This window comes from Sciurus vulgaris (genome assembly GCF_902686455.1).
Source record: "Sciurus vulgaris genome assembly, chromosome: 1".
NCBI classification, from domain to species: domain Eukaryota; kingdom Metazoa; phylum Chordata; class Mammalia; order Rodentia; family Sciuridae; genus Sciurus; species Sciurus vulgaris.
In genome coordinates, this window is record NC_136461.1 from 91,665,112 (window position 1) to 91,676,090 (window position 10,979).

The 10,979-nt window shown below is 33.5% G+C and overlaps 1 long non-coding RNA gene across 1 annotated transcript in view; it reads right to left on the minus strand.

Annotated features, from left to right (window-relative positions):
• The window catches only part of LOC306657390, a 1,092,042-nt gene that overhangs the window by 833,915 nt on the left and 247,148 nt on the right, over positions 1–10,979 (minus strand). The gene's annotated exons all lie outside the window — the stretch shown is intronic.

The following is a 10,979-nucleotide window of genomic DNA, read 5'->3' on the forward strand; positions in this document are numbered from 1 at the left end:
AGGCTTAAGGACTTAGTGAGGGCTAAACCACTTAGCGAGCCTCTGTCAAAAAATAAAAATAAAAATGAACTGAGGATGCAACTCAGTTGTTAAGTGCCCCTAAGTTCAATCCCTGGTTAAAAAAAAAAAAGAAAGAAAGAAAGAAAAGAAAAAGAAAAAGAAAAAGTTTCCATTTATGCATCTGAAGGAGCTTGTGTTAGCATTTACTAACTAAAACTACATTCTTTCCTTCTTATGATATATTAATTTCCCAATTCCACCTCTATCTTTCTTCTGTTTTTCTTTTTTGTCATCTTGTCATATCCTAGATAAAACTCTTGTCTATTGACAGTGTACTAGTCAAATTTCTATTACTATAACTAATACCTGAGGTAAATAATTGTAAAGAGATAAAAGGTTCATTTTAGCTTATAGTTTTGAGGATTTTCATCTATGGTCAGTTGGCCTGTTTCTTTTCAGCCTATGGTGAGACAGTATATCATAGTGGGAATGTGTGACAGAGATCTTCTCACCTCATGGTGTCTGGGAAACAAGGAGAAAGACAGGAAGGGGCCAGGGTCTCAATATCAGCTTCAAAGGTATGCCTCAAATAATTGTTCTTCTTTCCAGTAGACTCCATTTCCTAAAAGATCCATTGTATTTCAATAGCACCATGGACTGGAGACCAACCTTTAACATATGGACAAAGTATAGCAGTGGCATCATTATCTAGAATAGACTAGTGGCAGATGTATTTTAATTTCAAGGAGATTGCTTTTCTATATCTAGGTTTATGCTTATAAATTGGTGATCAATGAATGTGCAACTACATCCTGATCCTCAGTTTTCTCACAGTCAAATCGGAAATCTTAACATTTAAGGGCTTAAAGTAGGTAAAATTTATGAAGTTCAGGACCTGGCCTATCCTTTTTCTCAATTATAATAATCTTGCCCTATCCATGGAGGGTAGAAACTGTCTCCATGATACATTTGCCTACTGACTTGTACCGTCTTAAAACTAAACAACAAAAACCTTTGTTTATTTTCTTCCCTTTCCTTTTCATTTTTTTTATACAGGGGAGGATCTATTAACAGGGGTTCAACACTCATTCACAGGAATTTTATAAAAATAAATATGTCTAAATTATGTCTCATCTCTTACAGACAATAACATGTTAATTTATCATTCTTAATACACAGATACAGTAATTAGTCCACATGTAAACTTTAGACTTAGAAGTTCAGGGGCATTTGTAGTTCTTTTCTGCCACTTTTCCTTAGATAAGAGTGATAAGAATACTTTGTAATTATAAAACAAAAATGATATATTGCGCTTCCAGCCTTGATCAGCTTTGATTGGTAACCAGATCTGCCCTGCATTAAAAACACCTGTAAATCGCCACAAAATAAATGAAATAACTAATTTCAGGGATTGAATAAGTAACACCAGAGGATTCTTAATTTTGAAGCTAGGGAAATATATAAGTTAATACAAGTGAAATGGTTGGAAGGAGACTAGAATAGAGCTAGATGGAAGCATTTTCTACAGAAAAGATAGATTATTGTAAAGATTTCCTTTTTTTTCTCTCTATTGATTTCATAACAAGGAATTGGATTATTTAAAACTAAATCAAAATAGTAATTCTATTGCAGAATTTGTTAGGTATATAGGTGTAAAATATATGAAAACAATAATACAAAGGTCAGAGGTTTGTGGAAGTTTCTTTAAAAATCCTTAAGTTTTTTTTTTTGTGTGTGTTGTTTTTCCTTGAGTAAATCACTAAATGTATACTAAAAAGATATATATATCTAAAGAGCTAATGCAAAAATTAGAATGGAATACTAAAACTGTTGGATTATACTAAAAGAAGACTAGAAAGTAGAGAGGAAAAGAACAATGGAAATGGGAAAAATAAAAGCTGACTAGTGCCATAGTAGACCTAAATCCAATGTATTAATAATTATTCTGTATATATAGGCAGAATACTCGAAATAAAAGGCAAAGAATTTCAAACTGAATTAAAAAACCATATTTCTATGACCAATAAACTTTACATATATAAAGTATATACATATATAAGCAAAACCAAAATTTAGTTAATAAAACATCTAAACCCGATTATGGAAAAAATGGAAAGAAATCACAGACTAACAATGCAAGGATTAAAACAAGGGATATTATCCATATTCATCAGACATTAAAAAAAAAAAAAAAAAAGGAAAGGAAGCTGTATATGTTGGCAGAGGCCTGTAGTCTTAGTGACTTGGGAAGCTGAGGCAAGAGGATCACAAGTTCAAGACCAGCCTTAGCAACTAAGTGAGATCCTGACTCAAGAAATAGAAAAAGGCTGAGGATACAGCTCAGTGGTAAAGAGCTCTGGGTTCAGTCCCCCATACCAATAATAATAATAATAATAAATTAATTAAAGGAAAAAAGAATGGAGCATGATCAATAACTTTGTCAATAAATATGACAAATTTCTTGGAACACACAATGAATCAAAGATGACATAAGAAATGAAGAAAATGTGATCAGCTTTATATTTGTTAAAGTAATTGAATTGGTAAACAAAATAATACTGGAAAGAAAACTTCAGGCCCAAATGAGTGTACTCGTGAATTCTAACAAATATTTAAAGAAGAAATGATACTAATCATACAGAAACTTATTTAGAAAATAGAGGAGAGAAAACCCCGAAATTAATCTATCATACCAAGAAACTCTGACATTGATATTGTTATTTAAAAAAATTAAATATATTAAAAAAACTTACAGACCAATATTCCTCATTGTCTTAGATATAACACTTTTAACACCATATTAGTACATCAAATTCAGCATTACAAAAAAAAGATAATGCATTGTAATTAAGTAGAGTATCTCAAAGACAAATCTTCACTATTTCAAAAGTAATCAGTATATTTTATAGAAAAAAGTAGAAAAAGATAATTATTGCAGCAAGTGAACAAAAATCATTTGATGAAATACAACAATCATGTATGATAAAAACTCTTAGTAAATTAGGAATAAAAGAATCTCTTTTTCTGTAAAAGATAATTTTGAAAAACCTAGAGGTAATGTTATTCTTTATGATAAAATAGTGAGTGAGTTTCTATTTCATCCAGAGATTTTCCTTTTACCATTTTAATTCAATATTGCATTGAAAACATTGAAAATTTTAACAAGTACAATAGGCAAGGTAAATTAATAGAAGGCAAAAAATTGTTTTAAAAGTCTATATTTATTTTTAGATAATTGTACATGTGAAAATCAAAAGATATTTACCAACTACTTCAACTACCAAGTGAACTTATGAAGGTTGTGAGATATAAAGTTAATATACAAAAATCAATTCCATTTCTAAGTAGTAGAAGCAAACTTTGGAAGGTGAAATTTTAATAGTTCATTACAAAACCATGAATATAAGACATAAAATATAAGTTGACTTCAAAGTATACCTCAAAAAACAAAGGGCCCAAACTATGTACAATAATTGCAAAAAGTAAAATATAAAAACAAACACTACCCAATTTCATGATTTCATCTACAACTGGAGTATTCAAGATTCTGTTCTACAGGATATATAAATAAACTCATGGGACTGAATAGAAATAAAAATTAGGCCTACATATATTTGAAACATTAATTTTCAACAAATATATCTGTGGAGTTCAGTGAGAAAAAGTGCTTTCAACAAATGATGCTGGAATAAGCATATGAAAAAAAAATCTCAACTCATATCTTGTATCATATAGAAACCTTAGTTTCACCACCAGATCTAAACTTCCTACTAAAACTGTGAAACTGAAAGAAGAAAACAAAGGAAACTACCCTTCACAGCTCTGGGATAAGCAGTTTACTTTCAAATATCTCACACACACACACACACACACACACACACACACACTCTCTCACACACACACACACACACACACACACACTACTAACTATAAAGGACAAAGAGTTTCATCATGTTTCCTCAAAATTAAAGAGATCTGATTATCAAAAGGTATCTTTAAGAAAATGAAAAGCCAAGTCATATACTGAGAGAAAATATTATCAATACATATTCTAACAATAAAGATATCAATAAATTCATTTTAAATTGAAATACTGTAAACTGAAAATTTATTTAAGATGCCCACAGAATGTCACGACAACACAGTACCCTCTAGGGTGTTAGATGTTGACCCTCATGATCACATGCCTGAACTGGAGCTGCGCTTACTGCCACTGCCCAGCAAGTTGAGAGTATTGCATCATATGTTGCCAACCTCAAGCAAGACCAAAATTCACAATTTGACATCTGGTGGTCACTGACTGTGTACTACTCTTACGTCATCTCAAAGTCAGAAAATTGTAGTCAAATCATCTAAAACTGGGGACCATCTGTACTTACTGCTTGTTATAGTTGAGATATTAGGTGTTCCCCAAAAGCTCATGTGTGAGGCAATGCAAGAAATTTTCCAGGTGAAATAATTGGGTTATGAGAACCTTAATCTAATCAACACATAATCTACTGATAGGGATTAACTGGGTGGTAAATGTAGGTTGGTAGGATGTGGCTGGGGAAGTGGTCACTGAGGGCATGTGTTTGGATTTATATTTTGTCCATGGTGAAGGAAGCTCTCTGATTCCTGATCATCATGTGAGCCACTTTCCTCTGCCACACACTTCTGGCATGCTATCTCATCTTGAGCCCTGGAAGAATGGAGTCAGTTGTCCATGGACCCAGACCTCTGAAACCATGAGTCCCAGAAAAAACTTTCCTACCTCAAAAATTTTTCTTGTCAGTTCTTTTAGCCACAGCAGTGAAAAGCTGACTAAATCACTGCTCTACACTTATTATACATCCTTAAGAAATATTTTTCTGGGCAGACATGGTGACACATGCTTATAATTCCAGTAACTAGGGAAGTTGAGGAAGAAGGATCACAAATTTGAGACCAGCCTGGGCAATTTAGGGATGTAGCTCAGTGGTAGAGTTAAAACCTAGGTTCAATCCCCAGTTTAAAAATTTTTTTTCAATATACTTTTTCAATAATACACAATATAATTTTGGTTGTTTTAAAGTTACAGAGAAATGCACTTATTCTTTATCCTCTTCACATGCTCAGTTCTATTTTTACATTAAAATATATTTTCAGCTTAAAAATGGGATAATAAAATTGACTCATAGGAAGTTATGTTGTCATTGATTTAATTGCTTCCCCTGTTTTCCTCTATTTTTTCTTTGAAAAAATATTTATAAACATAATAAGGAAAAAAAAAGTAAAAATTACTGTTCTGTGCCAGGCATTGTGCTCAGTTCTTGCTTACATTATCTCATTCTATTTTTAATGCAATGCTATCAACATCATCAAACGTCATTAAGAGAAGACTCAAGTTACTGATGGCATTACAAGTAGCTGCAAAACAATTTCAATTATCAAGAGACCTATATGGTCACTGGAATGAGAAAACATTGACATAAACCCAAGTAATGTAAATGTAAGTGCTGAAATGATAGTATTCAAAAGAAGAATATATATATATGTATATGTGTATATATATGTATATATGATATATATATATATATATATATATATATATATATATATATATCAGCAAAAGTTCAAAGTTACACCCATTTACCAAGGCCAAGAAAAGGATTCTTGGATCCACATAATGTTTTCCCCAATGCAACTATAAATTTTCAGTTTTCATCTTGTGTATGCTCCCACAGTTTTCCCTAAATTCTTCCAAAATTCTCTTGAACAAACTGTTTTCCCAGGTCAGGCTTTACCACATTGGTTAAGCCCCTATTCTACTACTTTTCTTCCTGGCCCAGAAAAAATTCAATTCATACAAAAACAGAGGTCACCTTCAGTGAATTACTTATACTTTCCCATCTACAAAATATGTCAAATGCACAGTGTCCCTTCTTGCATCCTTGTTTGTAACTTGGCCACATGACTTTCTTTGGTCATTGTGATGTTCAAAAATAGAATGTAAGCAGAAGTTTTAAGTGTGCTTAGCCTAAGTTCTTTGTACTTCTACCTTTGTCATGAGGCATACCTGTTTTGATCAACCACTGATCTGAGGAGGCTGAGACAAAACAGACCCAGAGCAGTTTGTATCTTGGAATCAATGTTAGCTCTACACAGTCCATTTTAGTTGAACCTAGCTTAACCAGAGATTCAAGAACCAAATAAATGATATTGTTATAAGTCATTAAAATATTTTTAGGTGTTAGTCAGTGCAGCATTATTATGGGAAGAGCATACTGATGTAGCCTCCTCCCAGTTTAAAAATTACCATGAACATGATTTTTCTTGATTCTACATACATAAAATATACAGAGTGTCAGGTGTGGTGGTGCACACCTGTAATCTCAAGAAGAGGAGGAAGATCATGAGTTCAAAGCTAGCCTCAGCAAAGGCAAGGTGCTAAGCAACTCAGCGAGACCCTGTCTCTAAATAACATACAAAATAATACTGGCAATGTGACTTAGTGGTTGAGTGCCTCTGAGTTCAATCCCTGATACTAAAGAGGGGAAAAAGGTATTTACAATATTTTGATGGTGAGTTAATACACATCACAAAAATCCACCTAAATCATTCTATCGAATTATGAAAAAAATGATCTATGTTCCTATTACATATAACAGACATCATGAGTTCTCATTTAATCAACTCAAAAAGGAAGCAATCATATCTACCCCCTCACGTCTTTACATATCATCTTTCAATTTCCCCTCACAGTGAACATTTTTCATCTATTGCATAAAACAGAATCCAGGTAGTCAGCACTGATTCATTCCTTTCTCCATTATCACTCCTTGTAATTATTATATAAAGAGCTTTAATTCTATTTTCTAAATGCCTCTTTAAACGTCCTCCTTTGTCCTCTCTACCTTATTTTATACTCAACCATTGTTATGTATCTTGTTTTCTGTGATAATTGGTTTCTACTTTGAAATTATCAATATATTTGGATTAAATGAAAGAAATCCTTACCAAAAAGACTGTAAGAATGTACAAGATATAATAAATCCTGTAGTATAAAAATATTCTGAATTGATTTAAAAAGAAAAGAGATCTGTAACCACAATACTTTTTTCTTTTACCTTAATGAGTAGGTATAGAAAAGTAAAATACACTTTCTTCTTCTTTTTTTTTTTTTTCCCACAAGGGACCTATATGTGCTTAACAGATTAGAATTCACTCAACCTGGGTTGGAATGCTTTTTCATTTTTCCCATGAGCAACATAAATATTTTCTCTCATCAGTAATTTTTAAAAGGTTGATTTTTCTGTTTTTAACCATACCCATTTGGCTCCTATTTTGGAGGGTACAGTATTTACTAAATGAAAAATAACTATTGGTTGTGCCTACATGTTTAAAAATGGGGAGAACAGTAATAAATGTCTCATTGCCAATCCCCTTGTTACTTGTCAAACTGTGATTAGAGTCATTATAGTTCATCTGATTGAGCTAGATTTATCATTTGAATCTGTCATTTTCACAAGTAAAGAAAAGTTGTCTGCCTTTTTCTCTTTTGGAACTTGTCCATACCTGGTCATGTCATTTTAACATGTAAAACTTTTGAAGCTGCAAGAATCTACAATCACCTGAGCCTGTGGCATTTTTATGCAATGTATCATTTATACTATGCTACTTAAAACCGTATAAAAAGCATTGGAGACTGTAACTACTCTGAAAGTATTCTTTTCTAGAAGTTAAATGACTTTGAAGTATCAACAGTTACAGCAGAATGTAGCATCTAGCATTAAGGATCTTGTGAAAAATTCATCATGCTATGATTGCAAGAATAGAATCTAATCTGTAAAATTTCATGAAAATCCTTTAATGTATCTTAAAAATTGGAATTTATAGTAGCCATGTATCAACCTTTAAGAAAAGTGGCTTCCTAAGCCATATATTTCATTTATATTGTGGGTCGACACTATATATCAGGTGTGCTTTTGAACTTCTCTTACATTTTAAAAGCTTTCTCTCTCTCTCTCTCTTTCTGTCCTTTCTTTCTGTTTTCCCTACTTTTCAGAGATTCAGTAAAATATTAAATATCTTCATCAAGAATGGTCTTCAAATTTACCATTTTGGTTATTTGGATGTCCTTGTCCTAGGTGCCTTTTTTATCAAAACAATTTTTCTTTCATTATTAAGATTTAACTTATATCTGTGTTTACTCTCCCATTGTATGAATGTTTAATTATATAATTAAAATATTGTAATGCTTAATACATAATTGCACTATTTTGTAGATAACCAGTTTTGTCACAGCAATTTTCATAAAAGTTCTCATAGCCCATGTCTCTTCTAAATTGTGAAAGCTTCTATTGTAAGTGCTTCTATTAATTATGTGTGTTCCCTAGCATTTACACCGGATCTGTGCTCAAAATAAATCATTATTATGTTAGTCATTATCCATTGCCCCAATTATCCAGAATGTACTCCAGAATCAGGAGTAATTTGTAAAAATTTATGTAGTTTCTAAGATACCTGAAAGTTCATCCACTGAAAATTCATATTCTTCATTTAGCAGAAAATCTATAAAGTGATCAAGATTAATTTAATTAATTTTATTCATACCACAATAAAGTAATCATGTATAACAGTGGGAGGTAAGTGAGGAATTACAGTTTACAATGATAGAATATTAAAGCCAAGAAATGTTTTAAAGATTGTCTATACAAAACACCAACAATTGTTAGGAAAACAGGCCTAAATAGGTAGGTATTTGCAGAAAATCAGGCTTTAGATGCATATTTGCTTTAGCAGGATTATTGAGGAGTTCTCTAAGGAGACTTATGAGAAAAGAGGAAGTAGGATTAGGCAGAGCAGATGGAGCTAAGTGTGGTTGTTGAAATAGATGTACATTAGCCCTATGGGGAGCTCTGGAACTGAGACGTTCCTGCAACTGCTTGTTCAAATTAGAGTCAAGAACTAAAGTTTTGTATCAATGGGTCCGTCATTGGACCTGGAAAAGAATGGATTCTTGAACAAGAGAGTTCTCTTCAGCTTAGTTCTATTCTGAGTGAGATTCTTCTGGGAACCATGAGCAGTCAATTATCCTATCATCCGGATATTAAGTGTGCTTCTAAATAGAGAGTTAGGTAGAAGATTCCAGCAATTATTCCTGTGGCTTGAGTGTTTGTTGTTGTTGTTGTTTTGCTTTTAATCAGTTTTTTAAATCCACATCAAATTCATGTCTTCAAAATTTAATCTCCAAATCAACAGTTTTAGCAGGTGGGGATCAATGGAAGGTGTTTAGGTAGCTCAAAAGCATCCATTGTAATGAATGAATTAATATCACTATAAAAAAAGTCTTACTGTTAAGGAAACAGTAAGGTTTCTCTTCTGCCCTTCTGCCATGTGAGGAAGAATACTGTTCATCGTTCAGAGGATGCAGCATCCAAGGTGCCATATTGAAAGCAGAAGCCAAGTACTTACCAGATATTCAGACTGTTGGCACCTTGATGTTGGACTTCCCCATCTCCAGAACTGTGGGGTAATAACTTTTGTTCTTTATAAGTTAAATGAGCTCAGGTCTCCTATTATAGAATTACAAAATGAATGGTTAGAAATTAGTATCAGAAAAGTAAGATGATGCTGTAACAAATACCTGAAAACAATGAAGTAGTTTTAGAACTGGGTAATGAGACTGAAATAATTTTGAAGTAAATTTGATAAAAAGTCTGTATTGCCATGAACAGAGTGAAGTGTAATTCTGTTGAAGTCTTAAAGGCAACTGTAGGCAAATGTTCAAGTTTCTCAGTGCTTATTTATTTTTTCAGAATCAGAATATTGGTACAAATTTGAACGGGAATGGCATTTCTGGTGAAGTCCTGGATGGAAATGAAGAACCAAGTGTTTGAAACTAAAGTAGGAGCCATCCTTATGAGGTGGCAGAGAACTTGGCTACAATGTGTCCATCTTGGAGGCCATTGTAGAAGACAGAATTTAGAGCAAAAAAACTAGGATATCTGGCATAAGAAATCTCTAAGCAGCAAACCAATCAGGGGACTACATGGCTTCTTTTAAATGTACATAGTAAAATGTGAGAAAAGAAAAGTGATTTAAACATGGAATTTATAATTACAGTGGAAGCAGCACATTTAGATATTTGGAAAATTCCTAGTCTGACCTTGTAAAGGATGAACCTGTGAGCTTGTGGTTAGGACAGAAATCCAAGCATGGCTTCTATTTTCCCTCTTCCTCCTCCTTCTCCTCCTCCTTTTCCTCCTCCTCCTCTTCCTCCTCCTTCTTCTTCTTATTTTATTTTATTTTTTTGTACTGGGGATTTAACCTAGGGGTGCTTTACCACTGAGCCACATCCTCAGCCCTCTTTGATTTTTTTTTTTTTATTTTGATACAGGGTCTTGCTAAGTTGCTTAAGTCTTCATTAAGTTGCTGAGGCTAGCCTTGAACTTGTGATACACCTGCCTCAGTCTCCCAAATTATAGGCATGTGCCACTGTGCCCAGTTCAAGGGGGGTTTTGATGAAGAAATTAGTATGGAATGAAGGAAGTCATATGCTATTTATTAAGACATTGGGAGAGTGACCCCAAAGGCATGTCATAGATCTTTGAGGATACCTTTTCATCTATCACAGGCCCAGAAGGCTCTCATCCCACCCTCTGTGGTGCTGGGGCTTAAAACCAGCCCCTCATGCCTGCTAGGCAAGCATTTTACCTTATATGGGTCTCAAACACAGGGTTATCATAGGGGACAGAGCATCAGAACTAGGGGTATGCAGAGGATCCTCACTAGGGCAATGCCTAGTAGAGCTATGAGAGCAAGGTTATCCTTAGACACTAGAACTGTAGAGCCTTCAGGGTGCACCTCAATCTGGGAAAGTCATAGACACCTGACTCCAACCTACTGGAACCACAGGTGGACTGTGTTCAGCAAAATCATGAGGATTGGGAGACCAGGAACCTTGTGGGCCCAACCCTTGATGAAGTAACCTCAGATGGAGTTAACTAGAAGTTAAC